The following is a 23705-nucleotide window of genomic DNA, read 5'->3' as shown; positions in this document are numbered from 1 at the left end:
GAAAACATTAGTAGCAGAACCAGAGAAGGAAGATATTGGTGGAGAGAGGAGAGAGAGAAGACATTGGTGGAGGAAGAAGAGAAAGAAGACATTAAATGGAGAAAGAAGACAATGTGCTTGACGTTAGATCTACGACGGAAAACATTCTTCATTTTGTCAAAAACAGTCCCTTGTTTTTTGTAGCACTACACTGTTTATTTTTGGTGAATGGGTAGAGGTACAATTGCCCCCATACTCATTTACCTGGGGGATAGGATCTGGGGGCCCCCCTTTCTCAAAGAGGGCTGTAATGATATCATGTACTGGACACACAAAAAGCTGTAGCTAGCGGCCATGTTGTTCAGTTATCATAGGTCAGCCATGACATTCTTGCAGAACAGTTAAACATTGCAGAAGTGACTGACCTTACCCCTCCCTCTTTCTTTAATTCATGGAATGCATAGGTTTTACACTTCAAAAGAGACGTTATCTCAACTTAATAGACCAAATCCATTAAGGATACCCAGAACTAATGGGGATCGTAAAAGGCAATCAAAGAGCTCTGCCCAATTCAAAACTTAACAAATCCACACACGATTCATAAACTCAGACAGGAACATGACACATTAATAATAAGTATATATTTGAATGAGAAATGTTGTACTGAACGAAATAAGGTCATGCATGACCACACTAGCACATATAGAAGGGAAGATAGCTGTCAGATATTACCTGGGTGACAAGTTTATCTGAGCTACCCTGTGTTTACTATCCCTAGACATGAAATTCAATGCTGAACAATAATCTATCAGTTTCAAGAATGCAACTAGTACATATGGGAAAATATGAATAGTGGTATAAAACTGTCTGCAAGGGAGGGACCTGATATTGTCATAAACCCAGGACAGCCTATGGACACTCTGTTTTATTGGTCAGGAGCATGTGTCAACACCCCTTTGATCCCAGAGAAAAAGGGAGATACCTAACCAGCTGAGAGAGTTCTCCTTTACCATCAAATCAGGAACATCTGTCAAGCTTGAGAACCGATAACACCTGGCTCATTGACTGAACTCTGATAGCACCCAGGACATTGATTGCAAGTATTCTTCCTCCTAAATTCTACCTTATTTTTCTATTGCTGAATTATATCTCTATTTCTGTGAAACATCTTTTTTCTGTGAATATTTTAATTGCACCAACTTTGACATTTTCATTATTAAAACCTTATTTTGAAAAGTGTTAACCTTGTCCCTAAGCTCTTAATGCAAGCTATAAAAAAAAAAGAACCTGCCTCTTGAAGAGTGCTACTGTATAGGATAAATCCTATGAACATACCTGTCTGTGGTGACAGTGTGTGTTACAGGTGATTATTCTAAAATCATAATTGGTATTGCTAGAATTACGAGCTTCCTCCTGCTCAGACCAAACAGGGGTGTGGCATTTAAAGGGTTAATTGCTTACTTAGCCCTGTGACAATCGCTCTCAGGCTGCTGGCGCCTAGATTGTGGTCCCACGAGCTGGAAAATCTTTGCGCAGGGTGCAGCTGAGATTGGCATTGTTACCTAAGTGACAGCGTGGTGTGAGATTGGCTAGTCCTTTGTCACGAGTTAGTGAGAAGGACAGGGATCCGATACCCGTGTCCGTCACAGGGGCTACCAGATTCCATTAAACCCCCTGCCTGCAGACCGCCAACAACCACCAGCCAGGGTTGTAGGGAATGGATGGCAGAGCCCCCCCCCCACCCTAAAGCACCCACCTCCCTATGTTGAGGGCATGTGGCCTGGTATCGTTCAGGAGGGGGGTGGTCGCTCTTCTCCCCGCTTTCCTAACCTGCCGGGCTGCATGCTCAGAAAAGGGTTGGTATAGATAATTTTTTTTGGGGGGGGGGGGGGGGGACTCAACACCATTCTTTTTTTATTCTTTTAGCGTGCGGTTTCCCCTTTAAAATCCATACCAGACTGTAAGGAGCCTTTTGATTTAGACAAGTCATGTAACTTTATCTCTCAAAGTCAGAGCGCATGTCGGACCAGTGTGAACCCGCCCTTATAGACCACAACAATTCCTACATTTCTGCTATTGGCCTATTGATTTGGCTATGATTATGTCTTTTTTTTTCTCGGTACAAGGAATTGCATTGGCAGTATTGTCTGACCAAATGTTTTTTTTTAATTATCTGTGCAATCTATACATGAGAGTAATAAAAAAACAAAAAAACATAAGCAAATGTGCTTTTTCTAGTTTGAGTTGCTTCTCAAACAACACGTGTTATTGCACACAAAAGTACATGTTTTAAATGCATTACTAAAAAAAAAGGAACAAAATAAAAGAAAGAAAGTTTAATTATAAATGATACAAATAAAGCCAGCTGTCAAATAGTAGCTAAGATGACTAAATAAAAGAGTAATTACAAAGTAGCAATTACATTGCTAAGAAAAAAAAATCTGTCTGCTTTCAGTCCTAAGAACACTATCCATTAATGCATCAAGGTTTTAAAAAAATAGGTTTGAGGGACCTTGATAATGTCAATATAAAAAATTGCCTGTTTGTAACATGTCTCAAAGGGATAGAAACATTTTAGTTTGAGTAAGGCTGGCCGTTAATGAAGTGAATTTCTTTCCTGCAACCACGGGAGAAGACAGTGATTATTGCTAGTGGTTATAGCAGCCACTAGCGATAATCACAAGAGAATCTGTCAGGCTGGTTGTACCCAAAATGATTGATCAATCAACTCTGTACATTCAGCCTGCTCATCAATGGTTCGAATCGTGGCTGGTTCCTGCTGAACAGTTTGAGAATCGAACCATGTATGGCCGGCCTAAGATTATTGACTGTGTGTTAAAACCCACAAAAAATGAAGCGGTATTGTTGTGTGCAAAAATATTCCAATAACAGTAATAAAAGCTGCTAATTAGAATACGTTGATATCTATAAGAAGCTGAAAATTAATGGATACACCCCATGGGTAACCTTTAGTTTCAGTTGTGCCTTCAATAACCGAGTAAGAAAATTTAAAAATGGTTTAAATACAATTCAAAATACTTTATGAATCCTGGAGGGAAGTCATTAAGATACAAATATACTCAACGAAGAATAAAGCAAAACACAATAACAAACAAAACTAAAACACAATAACAAGCATAACATAAATCACCATTAACAACAAACTAATATATACAATAACATGAATTGAAATAAAACGACGGTAATTACAAATTAATTAAATAGTATAATAAACAGGCCATCCTATCAAAACTCTGCATTGAATGAATAACACCGACTGAAAATAAATAAATAAGTAAATACTGCATTACTTCCCCTAAATATTAGACTAAAGATTGTTACATATAAATTAGCCTAATACCTAAAAATCTGGATCATAGGTCCAGGCTAGTACCCCTGAATCCAGCACTAACAAAGAATTACATAATTTCTTGGCCTCGGGCTTTGCTGTGTCACTCTGCAGTTGTAATAATCTATCACTAAAGGTACTCCTTAGACTGACCATTGTATTGTGGTGTGGGTGGGAGGAGTTGTCCAAGATTGAAAGTATCTTTGACAGCATCTGACAGTGTTATTAATGAGCCCAGCTCCAATCCAACAACATCACTGGCCTTGCAGACCAGCTTATTTAGTCTGTTGGTGTTGGGCACCTTAAGCTTGCTTCCCCAGCATGCCACCGCATACAGGAGAGCGCTGGCCAACACAGACTCATAAAACATTGTCAGCATCGGTTGGCAGATGCTAAAAGATCTCAGTCTCCTTATAAACTAGAGGCAGCTCTGGCCCTTGCCTATAGAGCACTTCAGTGATCTTACTCCAGTCCAGTTTAGATCTATGTGCACCCCCAGATATTCTCTACTACATCCAAACCCACTCCATGGGACAGGGGTCATTGGTGCCCTCCTTCTCAAATCCACAACCAGCTACTTTTTATATACAGATGAGATATACAGTATCTCACAAAAGTGAGTACACCCCTCACATTTACATGTATATATTTTATTATTCCTTTTCATGTGACAACACTGAAGAAATTACACTTTGCTACAATGTAAAGCAGTGAGTGTACAGCTTGTATAACAGTGAATATTTGCTACCCCCTCAAAATAACTCAACACACAGTCATTTATATCTAAACTGCTGGCAACAAAAGTGAGTACACCACTAAATGGAAATGTCCAAATTGGGCCCAAAGTGTCAATATTTTGTGTGTTCAGAATTATTTTCAGCACTGCCTTAACCCTTTTGGGCATGGAGTTCACCAGAGCTTCACAGGTTGCCACTGGAGTCCTCTTCCACTCCTCCATGACGACATCCCCGAGCTGGTTGATGTTAGAAACCTTGTGCTCTTCCACCTTTAATTTAAGGATTCCCCACAGATGCTCAATAGGGTTTAAGTCTGGAGACATGATTGGCCAGTCCATCACCTTTACCCTCAGCTTCCTTAGCAAGGCAGTGGTCATCTTGGAGGGGTATTTGGGGTCGTTATCATGTTGGAATACTGCCCTGAAGGGAGGGGATCATGCTCTGCTTCAGTATGTAACAGTACATGTTGGCATTCATGGTTCCCTCAATAAACTGTAGCTCCCCAGTGCAGCAGCACTCATGCAGCCCCAGACCATGACTCTCCCACTACCATGCTTGACTGTAGGGCAAGACACTTTGTACTCCTCACCTTGTTGCCACCCCACAAGCTTGACACCATCTGAACCAAATACATTTATCTTGGTCTAATCAGACTACAGGGCATGGTTCCAGTAATCTGCTTGTCTTCAGCTAACTATTTCCAGGCTTTCTTGTGAATCATTTTTAGAAGAGGCTCCCCTCTGGAACAACAGTTATGCAGACCAATTTGATGCAGTGTGCGGCATATGGTCTGAGCACTGACAGGCTAACTCCCCTCACCTTCAACCTCTGCAGCAATGCTGGTAGCACTCATTTGTCTATTTCATAAAGACAACCTCTGGATATGACGCTGAGCACGTGCATTCAACTTCTTTGGTCGACCATAGCGAGGCCTGTTCTAAGAGGAAAATGTCCTGTTTAACCACTGTATGGTCTTTGCCACCATGCTGCAGCTCAGTTTCGGGGTCTTGGCAATCTTCTTATAGCCCAGGCCATCTTTTTGTAGAGCAACAATTATTTTTTCAGATCCTCAGAGAGTTCTTTGCCATGAGGTGCAGTGTTGAACTTCCAGTGACTAGTATGAGAGAGTGAGAGCGATAACACCAAATTTAACACACCTGCTCCCCATTCACACCTGAGACCTTGTAACACTAATGAGTCACATGACACCGGAGGCAAAATGGCTAATTGGGTCCAATTTGGACATTTTTACTTAGGGGTGTACTCACTTATGTTGCCAGAGGTTTTGACATCAATGGATGTGTGTTATGTGTGTTGAGTTATTTTGAGGAGAGAGCAAATTTACACTGTTATACAAGCTGTACACTCACTACTTTACATTGTAGAAAAGTGTCATTTCTTCAGTGTTGACACTTGAAAGTTATAATAAAATGTTTACAAAAATGTGAGGAGTGTACTCACTTTTGTGAGATAATGTATATATATATATATATATATATATATATATATATATATATATATATACACACTGTATATAGGATTAAGCGCAGTGAGAATGTAGAGCGGGTAATGGCTAAAGAGCTGTGCTGTAACTACCCCATAGGAACAACACAATCTGGGCTTCAGCCTTAGGTGGAGGTAACAGCCAGCACAACATAAAAGAATATCCTTTCACTGCATAATCTGGCCACGGATCAGAATGGGAGCACGTGCTTTATGTAGTTGGTCCCCTGAAAGATTCCACAAAAATGTAAAATTTATTAAAAGGGATACAGTCAATCATGATAGCCCTTAGATGGTATATTGGCATCATCTTTGGTTACCTTGACACGGTTTTACACATATTTGATACATGACAAAAGGGCAAGTTATGTGGCTGGAAACTTTTACATTAGAGAACCGGGCATCCAGAAATATACATTTAAAGCCCAATTGATAAGGGTAGGTGTGGAGGTAATTGGCGCTGCCAAAAAGTATTAATGATAAAAAATGGGTAAGGGATATAAATATATATATAAATCTATAAGTAGGTCAGTGTATAACTAATATCAATATGAAGTGTGGGATAAAATGCCAAGAATTGATCTAGTGCAATGTGTATAAATTAAATAAATAAATAGTTGCTAAAAGTAACCAAGTGATCTTAAAACCAATAATCACTGTGTATGTGTAATCCAAAATAAATAAATAAATAATCAGCTAAGTGATCTCAAAAATAATAACTGTGTGTGTATGATCAATAAGAAAAAGTAATAAGTGTAAGTGGATTTGTGATAACAAATACACACAAAATAATACAATATATAATCTAAATCCAAATGTTAGATTGCACAGTGGGGAAAGTAATCAATCAATTAAATACTAAACCCAATCCAAGTTACTGCAAGTTAATAATGATCATATAAAGTGCATATATAAAATAGTGATCATATAAAGTGCATATAAGGTGCTCAGAGTGAATAAAACAGCTCAAAAAATATATTAAATAGCCTCAGGCAATGTCCCATAAATTTCCATTAAATATCAGTAGCAATAAATATATAAAGATATTATCCAAATCGAGTCCATAAAAACAGGTGCGAGTAAAATCCAAAGAGTGTGAGGAAAAGTGGATCCCAGGTAATCTGTAGAAATGGGGTTGCTCAATGAAGGAATTAGTGCTCCCCTCCTATTGATCCCGCACTCACCAGAGGGTAGTACCCCTACAGGGGTTACCAGCGTAATAGGTATCTCCTATGGATCCCTCCAACAGTTTGACCAGATATCCACTTTATCCAGAGTTGACCGTTTCACCCACTCTCCACCATTGTAATTAATGGGCAATAGATCCTCATAGATATACCGATTCAGTGGTGTAAGGGAAAAGTTTCCAGATGATGTAAAGAAGAAAGAAACTCCAATAGTGAAGTATTGCAATTCACTTTTCGCTTTATTGATTAAAAAAATACATAGTACTCACATTTAGAATAAAACAACATGCGTGTATGTACTAGGGACCGCAAATCCCTTGTGTAGCGGTGTCTTCTGGGACGCGGTGCGCTCCACCGACCGGATGTGCGTCTCACTCACAGGAAAGCTGACGTGACCACGCTCTACGCGTTTCGTCATCAATGGCGTCATCAGGAGCAGCGTAGGGTCACATCAGGTCCGCCTACTAATATACTAAACGGTTACCCGGCAACCGGAATAACGAGCTCTGTCGCCGCCAATAGAAATTTTTTGGACAAAGCGTTATTATTTGCCGGGCAGAAATCCGTATTCTATTAATTAGGAAAAAGGGGTATTTTATTGTGATAGGAGGAATTTGGAGCGTAACCTGTTACCAGGTAGAATGAACTTCAAAGGAAGGACACGAAATTGATATGTATGGGCAAATGATGATTATATTCTTATACCTATTTATATATAAAATTATGTGGGTGAAATCCATATATATAGCGGTAATATTCTGTTATTCTGATATATCTCAACAATGTATCACTACGTTATCATATAAAGGTCGTTCATATAACAGTGCATTATATGTGGAGAAATAAATTATTGATCATATATCACTACAGTAGAATTCATTTAGGATTCACTCCTATAGCATTACATCATATGTGGGGAAGTTAATAATTTAAATTAGAATAAAAGGGCATCTCTGTTAAAAAGGAAACAATCTATCCAATAACTACCGTATTTAAATTTAATAAATTAATATTACAAAATTATGTCTATATACATATCATTATTAAATAATTGGGTTATTACATTTAAAATCAATTCATTAGTATATATGCATTAATTACTTTAAATACATAAAAAGTAAAAAAATTAAAACAATATATATATATATAAAACCTTTAGTTTGGTCCCTAAATAACCGACTTATTAAAATCAAATATTAGTTTAGAATTCTTTAAATTTCAATAATTCCTACAGCCAGTTTTTATTTTAATTAAAATTATATTTATCAAATTCAAAGGTTATATTTTATATATATAGTTAATAAATTAAGTAATTACAGTAAAACCTTGGATTGCGAGCATAATTCGTTCCGGAAGCATGCTTGTAATCCAAAGCACTCTTATATCAAAGCGAATTTCCCCATAAGAAAAAATGGAAACTCAGATGATTCGTTCCACAACCATTTATTCATAAGTCCTTCAGTTTATAGTCCATATAAAAAGATTATAGCATTGCGATAGGTTATATAACCATAAACTGTCCATCCACAAATAGCCGCTTCCACAAGGGGATTAGAAGCAATATCCAGCAGGAGCTACAGAGTATCAAAGAGAAGAGAGGCGCCTCTAAGTGTAGCAATATGGTTCCATTTAATGAAGGTACAACATTTAGCAACTCACATGGTTGATGAATAAAACAGGCACATCTAAGTATGAAGGCATCCGGATTAAAGCTGTCCACATAGACTATCTTCTGCACCGCCTGCTGCCAGTCTGTAATCCTGACCAGGGAAGACCACCCTGCAGTAAAGCGATCTGAAAGCGAGGGGCAGCATGGAAGGGATGACGTAGATGGCGGTGAGGAGGATGGTCTATGTGGACAGCTTTAGCCTGGATGCCTGCATCCTTAGATGTGCCTGTTCCAATCATCAACCATGTGAGTTGCTAAATGTTGTACCTTCATTAAATGTAACCATATTGCTACACTTAGAGGCGCCTCTCTTCTCTTTTATACTCAGCTGTGACTTGAGGCTACTTGTATATCAAGACATCGCTTGTATATCAAGTCAAAATTTATTTGAAAATTTTGCTTGTCTTGCAAAGCGCTCTTAAACCAAGTTACTCTCAAACCAAGGTTTTACTGTATATGGGTGATGTAACCCTATGGTTATAATTTAGATCATCCATGTATCCATGCAACCCGGTATGTGGATATCTTGGTGTTTTAATAACACCGAGATCCCTATCTATTCTTGTAGGTGTCACATATGGGGAATGTTACTAATGTCAAAACATGAGGATATAAACATATTTAAAAACATACATATTAATACAATCACCTTCATAAATATGAATGTTAAAAGTATGAATAAAACGTGTGTGTTATAGAGAAAAATTACTTGTATGTTATTGTAAGATCAGAGTTTATGTGTGAATCCGTAAGTCAGAAGTGGAGGTTCTAAAAAAGCTTAAAAAGTATTTTCATAAAATTCAAAAAAATCTTCATATACCTAAAAGCACTTTAAAAGTCTGATATAAAGGAGGTTGGAGGGACTCAAGTTGGTATATCCACCGTGTCTCATTTTGGGAGATCTTACAAGTTTTATTCTCTCCCCTCCAGTGTTCTTTAATAGTATCAATGCCATAAAACACAAGGCCTTTTGGATTCTTGTTATGTACATCACGGAAATGTTGATAGGCTGTGTTTTGGGAATCCTCTTTTTATATTGCCTATGTGTTCCCTGATTCGAACTAGCAAAGGCCTAGTGGTCCTACCAACATACTGCAACTTACACGGGCATTCTATAACGTAAGTGACATGCGTACTATGGCAGGTGATTCAATATTTTTACCCATAAGCGCGGAAATTTCTCATCCCTATAAAGCCCAATTGAACCTTCATTTGAAAACAGCTAAATACATTTCAGGTGCATCAAAACAATAGGTGTTTAATTTCATAAAGTTTGTTTTCTTTTTAAAGCAGCCATAACCACAGTAGAAAAACCTGTCCACTGCCAGCAGCTGCTGCTATGATTTCTTCTACAGAGAATGTCCTCTACTGAATCAGACCTATAGCTCTGAAATCAGCAGAGCTCGTGTTTCAGAGCTATAGGTCCATGCTCTCACTTTGACAGTTGATTACGCCTTCATCACAGGAGCAAGCGTCCCACTCCACAGCTGCTGGCAGTGAACAGGCTGTTCTATGCAGGTTATGGCTGATTTTTAGAGAAAAGAAACAGTAAGGTTTTGCACACTTTTTGCATGATGCACCTGAAACAAATTTAAATATTACTACTCGAGGAACAATAACACTTGTTTGAAGACCAACTCTCTTCAGTCTTCACAAAAGAATTGGGGGGCTACACTAACCCAGCTTGTAATGCTAAATTAAATAATACACCTCAGGAAGTACCCCCATGGCTAACAGACTAAACTAGAGAAACTTAAAATAAATAAATCACTGGGACCGGATGGCTTGCACCCGAGGGTTCTTAAGGAGCTCAGCCAGGTGATAGCCAGACCATTATTCTTGATCTTTAAGGATAGTCTACAGACGGGGATGGTGCCAGCTGATTGGAAAAAAGGCAACGTGGTACCAATATTTAAAAAAGGGCCGAGATATATCCCTGGTAACTATAGGCCGGTCAGCCTAACATCAGTAGTCTGCAAGATTTTGGAGGGGATGTTAACCACTTAAGCCCCGGAGGATTTTCCTGCTAAAAGACCAGGGGGTATTTTGCGATTCGGCACTGCGTGACTTTAACGGACAATTGCGCGGTCGTGCGACGCTGTACCTAAACGAATTTGATGTCCTTTTTTTCCCACAAACAGAGCTTTCTTTTGGTGGTATTTGATCACCTGTGCGATTTTTTGATCACGCGCTATAAACAAAAAAAGAGCGACAATTTTGCAAAAATAACAATATTTTTCACATTTTTTTATATGAAATTCCCCCCAAAAAAAATGTAAAAATCAAAATTTTTTAACATTTTTGGCCAATTTGTTTTATCCTACCTATGTTTGGTAAAAAAAATCGCAAAAAGCGTATTTTGATTGGTTTGCGCAAAAGTTATCGCGTTTACTAACAAAGGGAAAGATTTTTGTCATTTTTGTTGTTTTTTTTTTTTAACGCGTAATGGCGGCGATCTGCGATTTTTTTTGCGGTACTGCGACATTGCGGCGGACAGATCGGACCCTTGACTGACATTTTTGACACTTTTGGGGTTACCAGTGACATTACTACAGTAATCAGTGCTATACATATGCACTGTTACTGTAAAAATACACTGGCAGTGAAGGGGTTAACTTTATTTGGGAGGGAGGGGCTGTGTGTGTCCCTAGGGGCGTGATTCTTACTGTGATTGGCTGTGGCTCTAGCTGTAAGGACACTGATCAACGGATCTACATACTAGATCCGTGTAATCAGTGTCTTTACAGCGAGGAGAATGACAGGCAGCTTGTTTACACAAGCTGCCTGACATTCTCCCCCTTCCCCCGACGATCGCCGAGTGGCCGGCGGACATCGGGTCCGCTGGTCACACGCGCGGGGGGGTGCGTGACCGCGCGGGAGCGGGAGCGCGCCTCCGCGCGCGCGCGCTCGCTCCCCAGACCCTCCCAGGCTAGTGACGTTAATTAACGTCACTCTGCCTGGCAGGGGCTGACCGCCGCAGTAAATCTACTTGCGGCGGTCGGCAAGCAGTTAAGAGACTATATACAAGACTTTAGTAATGAAAATGGCATTATTAGTAGTAATCAGCATGGATTTGTGAAAAATCGTTCCTGCCAGACCAATCTATTAACCTTCTACAATGAAGTGAGTTGCCATCTAGATAAAGGAAGGCCTGTGGATGAAGTGTATCTGGATTTTGCAAAGGTATTTGACACAGTTCCCCACAAACGCTTACTGTAAAAACTAAGGTACATAGGTATGGACCATAGGGTGAGTACCTGAATAGAGAACTGGCTCCAGGGGCCAGTCCAGAGGGTGGTGATAAATGAGGAGTACTCGGATTGGGGGGGGGGGGGGTGTGTAAAGTGGGGTCCCCCAAAGTTCTGTCCTGGGACCAATCCTGTTTAATTTATTCATAAATGACCTAGAGGAGGGGATATCTAGCACAATCTCGGTATTTGCGGATGATACTAAACTAAGCATGCCCATATCTTCTATGCAGGATGTGGAAACCTTACAAGAGGACCTGAACAAAATAATGGGGTGGGCAACTACATGGCAGATGAGGTTTAATGTTGAAAAGTGTAAAGTAATGCATTTGGGCGTCAGAAACACGAAAGCAAGATACTCACTATGGGGGGAACCTCTGGGTAAATCTAAGATGGAAAAGGACCTGGGGGTACTACTGGACAACAGGCTTGGCAGTGGCATGCAATGCCAAGCTGCTGCAAACAAAGCCAACAAAATACTGGCATGTATAAAAAAAGGGTATTCACTCCAGAAATAAAGAGGTTATTCTCCCGCTCTACAAGACCCTGGTCCGGCCACACCTGGTGTATGCCGTCCAGTTCTGGGCACCGGTCCTCAGAAAGGATGTGCTGGAACTGAAGAGAGTCCAGAGAAGGGCAACAAAAATAATTAGGGGAATGGAGGACATCAGCTATGAGGAAAGACTACAAGCATTGAACGTATTCTCTCTGGAGAAGAGACGCTTGAGGGAGGATATGATATCAATGTAAAAATACTGTACCGCTGATGACCCTAGCATAAGGAACAAACTTTTCAGAGAAAGGGAATACAATAATACACGTGGCCACTCATTAAAACTAGAGGAAAAATGGTTTAACCTTAAAATACGTAAGGGGTTCTTTACTGTCAGAGCAGTAAAGATGTGGAATTTTCTTCCACAAGCAGTGGTATCAGCGGGGAGCATCAATAGTTTCAAAAAACTATTAGATGGGCACCTTAAAGACCACAACATAAAGGGGTATACAATGTACGGTTAACAGCAAACACACACACACATCATAGGTTGAACTGGATGGACTGATGTCTTTTTTCAGCCTCACAAACTATGTAACCAATGTAAACTTAATCCTCAGTCTAAAATTGCAAACACCTCTTCCTAAAGCCAGCCATAGACGTTTTGAATCTCCGCAGGTTTTGCAGGAACCGACCGAGATTCTAACCATGTATGGGAAGGCTGAATGTACCCAAGTTGATCGATCAACCAACGTGGGTACAACCAGCCTGTCTGATTTTGCATGCGATTTTACATACTAGCAATAATCACTGTACTCTCCCAATGGGGATGACTTCCCCCACCAGGAGAACACAATGGCTCTGGGTGAGGGGCACTGACTGTGTTGATGGGGGAATTGAGTAATTTTATTTTAGGAAAGAAAATCACTCTGTCTATGGCTAGCTTTAATTTTCCTGTAGTGTAAAAGACCACAGTTTGCTCTGTGAGCCAAGCTAATTTCCTGCCCTGAGGATCAGGCATTTTTCCCTGCTCGTTATCCTCCTAGGAGGTAGCCCCCCACCATCCCCGTGAGTTCTCTTGCCTCTACAACCTATGAGAGAGGACCTGGCCACTGTAAATGTTGGCTCCACCAATACAAGGTGTCTACATCATGCACCCAGGAAAGAGAGAAACGGATTGTCATGTGACCATGGCTTCAAGTAAGTAAAATGGGCATTTGGATAGTTTTTTTTAGTTTTTTATACCAGTGGTACCAAACTGAATGCAGGAGTTTTGGTGCACTTTCATAAAGTGTAGCACACCTGCAAGATCTAATAGAAGTCTATGACAAAGTGCAACTAACCGGCAGGAAAGCCACAGGTGCACTGCAGGCACCTGTGATGCGAATAAAAACAAAATTTAGCACATCAGTGTGAAATCAGCCTTAGGCCCCTTTCACATGATCGGTTTGCTTGGGTCCGCCTATTCATTATTGGGGGGGGGGGTACCCAATCGGACCCTCCATTCCCCTATCTGGAGTGGCAGATGTAAACAGACGTATGTCCTTTTTATACCTGCCTACCTCCAATCTGATCCTCTAAAAAAAACAGAAGGAGATCCACCCCCTTCCATCTTTGTGGATCGGATTGATACTTTTTAAAATAAATGTTTAATGTAATTTGCCACAATGTGTGTGCAAATGGGGTGTTGGAGTATGGCGCTACCTGTTATATGTGGGATATGAGGCTGAGTATGTATGCTGGGTAGGGATGATCAAACTTTTCAAAAGTTCGGTTCGGCCAGAACATCCGAACTTCCCGAAAGTTTGGCCCGGATTTCAGAACCCCATTGAAATCAATGGGACCCGAACTTCGGTTATTAAAAAACACCATTTTGAAGCCCTAAAACCCAATAAATGCCCCTAAAAAGTGCCTAGGGTTCTGGGTCATGCCCCAGGGACTATTAATCACACAAAAAAAAAGTTCTTAAAAATTGTCATTTTTGATAGAGAGCCAATTATTGAAAAAATTAAAAAAAAAAAAAAATGAGATTTTTTGATTTTGAATTGGATTTAGTGTCTGGGGGGGGGGGGGTCTAAAAAGTGTAAATGTGAAGTTTCAGCTCTGTAGAATGTCCATAACCATAAAAAAAAAAGATTGTTTGTATTATGTCACTTATAGAACAGGAATATGGCTATTTTCACACCTTGCCGGCTTAGTATCAAGCGTTTTTTTGGGAATTTTTAGGGGGTTATTGGAGGCAGGCAAAACATCAGAACTTCTGTGTAAGGGTAAATATACACACATACTTATATGTATATATACCCATACACATATATAGGTGTGAAAGTAGCAGAACACTATACTTGCGCTAATTAAATAATTAACACTAATATGGCTCCGCTCCTATAACACCTATATATGTGTATGTTTAAAATACATATAAGTGTGTGTGTATATATATACCACTATACACAAGTTCAGATGTTTTGCCTGCCTCCAAAAACCCCCAAAAAATGCCTGCAACAACACACCTGGGCTTTTTATTTTTGGCGCTAGCATTTTTTTGGGCGTCTTTGGAAGCAGGCAAAGCATCTGAACTTGTGTATACGGGTATATATACACACATACTTATATGTATATATACACCTAGACATATATAGGTGTGATAGTAGCAGAAATATATGCTTGCGCTAATGAAATAATTAACACTAATATGGCTCCGCTCCTATAACACCTATATATGTGTAAGTGTAAAAATACATACAAGTATGTGTGTATATATACCACTATACACAAGTTCAGATGTTTTGCCTGCCTCCAAAAAACCCCAAAAAATGCCTGCAACAACACACCTGGGCGGTTTTTTTTGGCGCTAGCGTTTTTTTGGGTTTTTTGGAGGCAGGCAAAACATCTGAACTTCTGTATAGGGGTATATATATATACACAGACACTTATATGTATTTTACACTTACACATATATAGGTGTGATAGGAGCGGAGCCATATTGGTGTTAATTATTTAATTAGCGCAAGTATAGTGTTCTGTTCCTTTCCCACCTATATATGTGTATGGGTATATATACATATAAGTATATGTGTATATTTACCCCTACACAGAAGTTCTGATGTTTTGCCTGCCTCCAAAAAAATGCCCAAAAAAACGCCTGCGCCAAAAAAAAAAAAAGCCCAGGTGTGTTATTGCAGGGTTTTTTTTGGGCATTTTTTTGGGTTCTTTGGAGGCAGGCATGACATCTGAACTTCTGTATAGGGGTATATATACACATACAGTAAAACCTTGGATTGCGAGCATAATTCGTTCCGGAAGCATGCTTGTAATCCAAAGCACTCTTATATCAAAGCGAATTTCCCCATAAGAAATAATGGAAACTCAAATGATTCGTTCCACAACCATTTATTCATAAGTCCTTCAGTTTATAGTCCATATAAAAAGATTATAGCATTGCGATAGGTTGCATAAAATGTCCATCCACAAATAGCCGCTTCCATAAGGGGATTAGAAGCAAAATCCAGCAGGAGCTATAGAGTATCAAAGAGAAGAGAGGCGCCTCTAAGTGTAGCAATATGGTTCCATTTAATGAAGGTACAACAAGTAGCAACTCACATGGTTGATGAATAAAACAGGCACATCTAAATATCCAGGCATCCGGGGTAAAGCTGTCCACATAGACTATCTTCTGCACCGCCAGCTGGCAGTCTGTAATCCTGACCGGGAAGACCACCCTGCAGTAAAGAGATCTGAAAGCGAGGGGCAGCATGGAAGGGATGACGTAGATGGCGGTGCGGAGGATGGTCCTATGTGGACAGCTTTACCCCGGATGCCTGAATCCTTAGATGTGCCTGTTCCAATCATCAACCATGTGAATTGCTAAAAGTTGTACCTTCATTAAATTTAACCATATTGCTACACTTAGAGGCGCCTCTCTTCTCTTTTATACTTAGCTGTGACTTGAGGCTACTTGTATATCAAGACATCGCTTGTATATCAAGTCAAAATTTATTTGAAAATTTTGCTTGTCTTGCAAAGCGCTCTTAAACCAAGTTACTCTCAAACCAAGGTTTTACTGTACACATATATAGGTGTGAAAGGAGCAGAACACTATACTTGCGCTAATGAAATAATTAACACCAATATGGCTCCGCTCCTATCACACCTATATATGTGTAAGTGTAAAATACATATAAGTGTGTGTGTGTATATATACCCCTATACAGAAGTTCAGATGTTTTGCCTGCCTGAAAAGACCCCAAAAAGTGCCAAAAAAACGCCAGCTGCAAAAACACACCTGGGCGTTTTTTTTTGGCGCTGGCGTTTTTTTGGGCATTTTTTTGGGTTCTTTGGAGGCAGGCAAAACATCTGAACTTCTGTATAGGGGTATATATGTACACACACACTTATACAGTATGTATTTTACACTTACACATATATAGGTGTTATAGGAGCGGAGCCATATTGGTATTAATTATTTAATTAGCGCAAGTATAGTGTTCTGCTCCTTTCACACCTATATATGTGCAGGTGTATGTATACATACATGGGTGTGTATATATACCCCCTATACACATGTTCAGATGTCATGCCTGAACATGTCCAAACATGTCCTCAAAAAATCCTTATAAACGCCTGCAGCCAAAAAGCAGGCTGACCGGCGAGAAGCCATATCAGTGCTCTGAATGTGACATAAGAGAAACAATCTTTTCTCTATAGCGGTCACCCTGATATGGAAGGGTTTGGTGACCCTGCCATAGCAGTCAGAGTCAGTTCACCCTACACTACATTACGGTCACCCTGGCACTTAACACTTTTCCTACAGAAACAAATTTTTTGCATCTAACTAAAGTGTAAAAAAGCACTCTAACTACACTAGATATCCCTTTCCTCACACTAATAAATGCTAAATGACACTTTTGAAGCAAAATTAACAGAACTGCTTCCACTCTCTTCCATGTCCCTGTATTACAATGCTAGGAATTTGCCGGGGCTTATACTTATACTGGGGGGCGTATTCACTAATGATTGGCCTAGGGACCCCCTAGTCACTCCAATCACATTCCTAGCATTCTCCTGCCCCCTCAATTGGCTTTTACTAATGGTTCTGGTCCAATCACTGGCTTTTTAAGCCCACTTCCTGACCCATTGCATTTTGGTCGGTTCTGGTTGCCACATTCCAAACTTTTTCAGCAAAAAGTTCTAAATTCGGCCGAACCTCGAACAGCCAATGTTCGGGTCGAACCGATGGTCGACCCGATGGTCGACCCGAACCGTTCGATCATCCCTAATGCTGGGATAATATCACAATGTTGTATCTTATTCACATAAAGCACTAATCCAATAAATATGAGCAGTAAACATCAAAATCCATGCAATCCATGGTGCTTGTGATCGATTGGTTCCAAAGGGACCTTGCTATATAAGTGAAAATTAACCACTTGTTATAGCCAATCCGTGCTATAGTGATCTTAGAGTTGCTTGCCTCTAAATTCTTTTTTTATTATTTATATATTTTTTTTATTATGTGCTGAATACAGTGTTATAGTGATTCCTGATAATCAGGATGCAGCCGGTGCAAAATAAGAATAAAAGTGCTGAATTGAATTGTGTGTGTAAAATAAGTCAATAGCAACTCTTGGGGTGAACTGCTGTTCCTGTGAATGAAACAGCTAGACACCGTGCAGGTGTTCTGGTGCAAAGTCCGTAGTCCCCCTCAGGTATTATGCTCATGGGGGGCCACAGACTTTGCACCAGAGCACCTGCACGGTATCTGGCTGTTTCATTCACAGGAACAGCATTCAGTGGACCCCTAAGAAGATTAGCGAGAACCTGTCATCTAAAAATAATCACATAGGGGACTTTTCGGCCCCTATGTGATGAAAAAAAAGGTAAGCAAAAAAATAAATTTACACCCAAGCACATAAAATCCCCCCCCCCCACATATACAGACTCATGAATGTAAATGTAAACGCACACGTCCGGGGTACCTATGCGTGAAAACATTGATTGCGATACACATGTTACATCGCTGTACGCATCGAGTGAGTAAGAGCAATAATTCTAGCACCAGACCTCCTTCGTAACACTAAACTGATGACCTATTTGGGGCCTTTGAAGTGTTGCCTATAGAAAATATAGGGTACTGAGGTTTGTCATTATTTCATTGGCGCACACAAATTTAGGGATTGGCATGTTGGGTATCTATTTACTCGGTGCAACCTTGTCTTTTATATTTACCAACATTTGGGTAGATTATTGTGTTTGTCTTAAAATTCACTTTAGTAGGTTTTTTTATAATGAAATTTGGCCTTTCCTAGACCATTGCGGTGACATAAGTGAAACTACCACTGTTTTACTCTCTAGGGTGTCATCTTTCAGAAAATATATAATGTTTGGAGGTTTATGTAATCTTCAGGCCTAAAATGATTTTTTAAACATGTGTGCAAAAATTGCAAAAAGGGCTCTGGCAGCCAAAGGGTTAAAACAAATGTTTAAGTTGTCTTACTACCTAATTCTTTCATCCAACATCTAAATGATTGAATTTTCGAGTTTTGAAAAGACAGAACAGAGGAAAAGTTGAGGGCTTTTGATGATTTTTTGGCGCTTTAATTCTTCATGGTCCACCTAACTAGGGACATGGAAAGGATATGTCCTTTGCCTACAAGGTTTTTAAAGAAAGGCATCCCTTTTACTTATCCCAGAAAATTGGGAGGTATTATACCTACATGTAATAAACTGGAGAGAGATTTTGAAGAGGGGGGGGGGGTTAGGGGTCTAGATTTCATTGTACCCCCCCCCCCTCCCAGGCAGCTGCCTTTCTTGGTAATGCCTTCCTGGGTGGCATGGCAGGTAATACCATTGAATCCTATTCCCTTCCTTGTAAAAGTCAGTAGCTGTGTTTGTGAAGGTGAGGGTTGGATCAGGGGGGCAGAGAAACATAAACAAGGGTATCCTCTTAAGTGCTATATCACTAACAGTCTCAGTACAAAGGAGTACAGAAAGACTTTAATGACCAGTTAATTAGCTATGAGCTATGATCCATGGGATGCTGACTGAGTTTAAATCCCTCTTTCTGTTACATTTGATGATGTTAAAAACTGAAATGATAAAAATGTTGCTCATATATTAAACAATGACATCACTAAATGTATACTTCCACACTGCAAATGTCTCTTATACACATTATTACATGCAATTGGTCCCATTTTATTTGAAGGAGGGTGTCATTCCAGCTGATGGCAGCAGAGTATCAGTATTAGCAGAAACACAGTCTTTGGTACTTGAGCCTCTGATACTCGAGCTTGACATTTACAAAAATGCAATGCTGAATGTTACAGCTGTGAGAAAGAATAGTGAAAAAATGTCAGAAACAAAACACTCTGTAAAGTCTTAAAAGGGTTTCAGTATGATTTTCTATGTTTCTGCTGATTTGATTTGCATATTTTCTTGAACATTTTACATGGATGGTGTAAAATATTATTTTAATGACCTCAGTGGTAAGATTGATAAAATAGGTAATTAGTTAAAAAAAAGAGCAGTTCTAAGCAATTTATTCTACGTAGTGATAAAGTGTCTCATTTTACATATCCAGTTAAGGAAATAAGTAATTCAAACTGCATCCAAGTACAAAATGCAGTAAGCCATAACGACCAATCAAAATGTCGTTTTCATTGTCCTGAATTTTCTAGTCAGATAGAAGATGAAATTTGGTAGGTGACTGAGGAGTATTACTGTATGCTAACTATTATTCTAATATACATCACCAGTGTTCCTAAAAGGTAAGTTACCCTTGTCGCAAAGATTCCAGGACAGATCAGAGAGATTCTAGTGACCAATTGGAATCCTCTGATCAGTCCCGAAAGCCATAAGGAAAGACAGGGAAGAAGATTTGGGGCTTTCAAATCCCCAAAATGCTGTACCAGGTTTGCGTGGGCGTTGACAGCTAATAACGCACAAAGCTAAGTGCAGCGGGGGTGGTGGAGGTATAGTGATATTTTCATTTTCTTGTGAAAAGATGAACTTACACTTTAACTATGCCTCTTTTTAAGAACTCTAAAAATGTTCTTATCTAATTTTGTACTGAGACTAAGCGTGGTTAAATTTACTAAAAGCAAACAGACTGCTCACTTTGAAAGGGAATATTCCCTAGATCTTAGTTATTGAGGCAAAACTCTCATGCTTACTTTCATCATCCAATCATATGCAAGCCAAAATAGAGATTTTTTTTAATTACTTGCATATGATTGGGTTTTCTTTGCAAAATTATATTTTACCACATTCACTAAAGCAGGCCATAGATGGTGCAAATTGCTTTCCTGCTTTCACATGATTCCCCCTTCAACACAGACAATGCTGAAAGGGGAATTTCTCCTGCCAACAAATTGTCTGCTCCCAGGAGAAGACAGTGATTATTGCTAGGGGCTATAACGTCCGATAGATAATCCCAAGTGAATCTGGCGGGCTAGTTGTACCCAAGTTGATCGATCAACTCTAGTACATTTAGCCTGCCCACGCATGGTTTGAATCTCAGGAACCGCAGGAACCAGCCGAGATTCAAACCGTCTGTGACCGACCTAAGCTCTAAGGAAGATTCCCTTGCAAAGTACAGCTTTCCTTGCAAAGTGAACAACCTTTTAAGTCAACTAAATCAACCCCTGTGGATCCAATAGTGTTGTCAAGCTACCCATACATGTACTAGATAAAATAAATAATCAGGAAAGGGGTCACAAATTTGCATGTTTTCCACTGTAATTTGCCTTTTACGTAAAAAATTCTGGTTGTCCCAAATATTGTGTTGAATGGAGCAAACAGCCCCATTCCCCTTTTTATTTTTTTATTTGCAATGGAGAAGTGAAAAGGGAATAAAACAAGTTTTTTGACACTGTGATAAATAATAATTGAATTGAGCCACTACACGATATGATTGTCCATCAGATTATTAAGGTAATACTGAATTGCCCAGGTGACATTACTGTTCATCTGCTAGATATTTCATATGTTATGCAATGTGATGGAGTTGGGGTTTCAGGAAATATCTATAGGAATATGTTCCCTTTAATGAGTTTCACTCATTTCTGTAACTAAGTAAATAAAACAATATTAAACGTAAAGTGTTACTGAACCCCAGGACCATGCATTCACTATATCTGGTCTCCCACAGTACACAGAACAGAGAAATGCAATTAATTTAGTAAATATATACTGTTAAATACCTTTTCTCATCAGCAGTAAATAGCAGTCTTGTGACTTCTATCAGTGTCTGGTTAAAGCTCATATGAGGAGTTTTCATTCTCCCTTGGCTGCCCTATGAGGCTGCAGGACCCCTGACCCTCTGTCTGGACAGTGCTGATTGGCCCTGTGCTGATCACATGCACCCTCTCAAGAAAAAAAAAAACTCTCTAGCAATACACAGCACTTTTAGAATGTGCAGCTTGCCCCCAAGGCTCTGTTCTAACAAGAGATAGATTGGGGACAGGGGAATAAGAGGAGAAACAGAAAAGACAGATTTAAACAGCCTTTTTACACAATGCAAAGGATTAACTCCTTAGGTTCCACAGTGAGTATCACAAGCATACTTTACTGTATATACACACTGATTTTACTGTTGTGGGTTTAGTAACACTTTAAACTCAATGATGTAATATATTGCAGCTTACCAATCATTAGAAGTGGTGGCTCCATTGGTTTTCTTTTTTTAGGCATTTTTCCCTCTGTTTTCACCTGGTAATCTGGGCAGTAACTCACCTCCTGTATTAGAGTGCCCCCACACTAGAAAAATGAGCACAGGTGGGCAGCTTTCGACAGCAGCATTGTCAATCTGGGGAAAGGGGAGTGTTGGATGCACTATCAAATTTAAACACACTAACAAATTGAAGCCAAACTCTAGCTAACACTTTATAAGCAGTTACAGTAAACAGTTTTTTTTTCCTTTTCGGATAAAGCTGATCCCTGTGAACACCCCTACCAGCGTTAGATAGTTTCTCCCATTCCTTTAGAGAGCCTGGTCTTTTGAAAAACCATAGACTTTCTGCTGGGTCACTAGATAAAAATTAAAAAGAAATAAGTCTAAAAAAGAAAATGAATGCTGCAATCAAATGTAAGAATTAGTAAGCTGCAATATAATAAATGTTTAATATTGCTTTAAAATACAGCAAAGGCAATGCAGATTCATATTTGTGGTATACATGTATCCCATTTACAAAGCATATTTTTACATTTTCATTTCAAAATGCTCCTCTTCACTCTATACCAATATACTTTACTACCACTTGTCAAATGCTATATGTCATATCCACTAGAATGGCCACTTGTGGCTCATTTATTTACCATTTAACAGTTAATACAATGTAACACAAAAGCAATTATGTAGAAATTAAAAATCACAATGACTATTAGCTGGAGTTATGAATAATTGACAGTGGGGTGAAGTAATCACGAAATTATGTGACATCTATGTAATTTCATATTTATTTTCTGAAGAGCCAGCAAGCGCAATTACTTGCTATTGTTTAGATGCTTAAGCAGGCCTGCAATTAATCAGTACGAATTGAAAATCTGAAATTTGTTCAAGTTCACAAATTTGTTTTCCCTCCAGGTATTAGTTCTCAGAAAATATTTCCTATAAAGTAATTCTATAAATGCAATTCCTCATGCTGGGTAGATTTAAGGTAATGCATTATGTGCAATCAGAAGCCTAGACCTCCTCACAACATAACTTTGTCATGGTGGGGTTTTATGAGTTTTACTGATTACTGGTGTAATCAGGATTGCAGTGACATTTCAGAGCTTATTTAATATCAACGGTAAGAGTAATGAGTTTGAGAACGTTGAATACTAATTTGTTTAGTCTGTATAAGTTACTGCACATTGGTATTTTTGTACACTATATAAATAAGCTTGGGTAGGTTATTAGGTTTGTTTTTATGTCACTGCTTCATGTTAGTGATATTAGAAAGGTAAGGCATCCATATATGAATTATCTAAATAGAAAAAAATCATGCTAATCCCATTACAGTGCTCCAAAATAACAGTTCAATACAACAAAATAACAGTGCAACTTAACCATGTGATATCAGCACAGTAAAACAATTATAAATCAATAAAGTCGCGCAACATATAAATTGCTTAAAAATTTCAATATAATGAATAAAGTCCACATGAAATGGTGAAAAAATAATAAAGCAAATTTCTCTAAAAGTTTATTCAGGGATCCAGTAGCTCAAGTGAAAAAGACTCCTTGTATGAATACCACCACCTCTGATAATAAAGGCACTTTTCAGAGCTTATTGACCATCTATCTCTAGAAAGGCCAAGCAAGCAATAATCACAGGCATCGGCGAGATATTGTATGTCCCTCTGTGGACTTTGGACTGTCTCTCCTCAACTCCAGACCAGCCACGTGAATTCACATGGACAAATGTATAAAGGGAAAGGGAAGCTCCAATGTTGTAAAATCGTTTGCTAGTTCATTAAAACAAATAAAAGTTGTAGGCTGGCAAAACAATACACCTGCGCTTCAGGGATCAGTGTAAACACAATGCTATAAGCAT

Source organism: Pelophylax lessonae (assembly GCF_965119305.1).
Source record: "Pelophylax lessonae genome assembly, chromosome: 2".
In the NCBI taxonomy this organism is placed as follows: domain Eukaryota; kingdom Metazoa; phylum Chordata; class Amphibia; order Anura; family Ranidae; genus Pelophylax; species Pelophylax lessonae.
The sequence above is the reverse complement of the archived record's forward strand: the minus strand, read 5'-3'. Positions refer to the sequence as shown.